Source organism: Austrofundulus limnaeus, unplaced genomic scaffold (genome assembly GCF_001266775.1).
Source record: "Austrofundulus limnaeus strain Quisiro unplaced genomic scaffold, Austrofundulus_limnaeus-1.0 Scaffold686, whole genome shotgun sequence".
Classification (NCBI taxonomy): Eukaryota; Metazoa; Chordata; class Actinopteri; order Cyprinodontiformes; family Rivulidae; genus Austrofundulus; species Austrofundulus limnaeus.
In genome coordinates this window covers 221866-223126 of record NW_013953088.1, presented here as the reverse complement: position 1 = coordinate 223126, position 1261 = coordinate 221866, and the positions used below count along the sequence as shown (strand labels likewise).

Genomic DNA, 1261 nt, shown 5'->3' with positions numbered 1-1261 from the left:
AAACAAACAAACAAAACAAACAAACCAAACAAACAAACAAACAAACAAGCTCAAGCTGGAAACATCTCCAAGCTTAAAAAAAGGAAAATAAAACAAAATAATATTTTTTTTTATTATTTTATCCTAAATAACTACTATGTCTAATCTAGTCATAAAACAATTTCAGATAACTGGAATGTTAACGTGGTGAAGCCAAATAAATGCAATACTGGCCTTCCATACAGTGAGCCTGTTGAACTGACCCTCTGCTGCTCTGCGCTCTCAGAGCACAAGTCGACATTAGCAAGATGGATTTATGACTGAACGAACATATTTTTATCATCTCTGTGGGTAACAATACACAAAAATCAAGTTTTTTCTCCGACAACTTGTGTGTGAAAAAAACTACGGTTGTTAAAGCTTTACTCTGCCCGATGTGCAGCGGGAGGGAAGAGGAAATAATCCCACGACTCGACGGCAAGATAGAACTTTTCTACAGCAGGAGGAGGAAATTTTGAGGATTTATTCTTTCTATACATGTTTTAAAACGCTGTATTTCTTAATTTGTTTTCAGAATATTTTGAATGAATGGTCCTAGGAAAAAATTAAAGAAATTGTTCACCTGCCTGGTCGGGCAGGCATTGGGACACACCCACCTGCCCGAATATGAGTTTTACCTGCCCCGGGCAGTCGGGCAATAGGATTTGTCAAACCCTGCTTTAAATATTCAATATTCTGTGACGACTTGGGAGTGTCAGGATCCAAAGAACTAGGAATGACTGGTATGAATTGCTATAAGTTTGAATGTATGCAGTCCCAATTTAGTGTTCATTTTCAATTTACTGGTTTTATACTTCACAAACATCCTGCATTACCTTTGAGTTCAAGATTTACCGGTAGTTTCTCACTGCCATACTATGTTAAATGTGACTCATCATATCAAAATGAGGATTAAGTCAAATTTGGTCAAAATTACCTAATTACATTTTCAAATAGGGCTGCCACAAACGATTATTTTAATAATAGATTAATCACCGATTATTTATTTGATTAGTCGACTAATCGGATCATACATTAATTGAATATAAAACATACAGCTTATCRCRCCAGAACACAGCTGCTATTATATAACCATGGTTAGATTTTAGCTATATGCTAACTAAAAATAACWGCWRTGGAAGGTAAGTTCTGCTCTGCAGATATTACACAGGTTTCTCTTTCATTTTCTTAAAATGATCCCACACTTTGAGCTCTGTTGTCAGGTAGCCATGATACCAGAGCC

The 1261-nt window shown here is 36.0% G+C and overlaps 1 protein-coding gene across 1 annotated transcript in view; it reads right to left on the bottom strand.

The window, feature by feature from the left end:
- Nucleotides 1-1261, bottom strand: part of LOC106531868 (ubiquitin specific peptidase 9 X-linked) — a gene marked incomplete at its 3' end in the record, with an annotated part of 31880 nt that overhangs the window by 20793 nt on the left and 9826 nt on the right.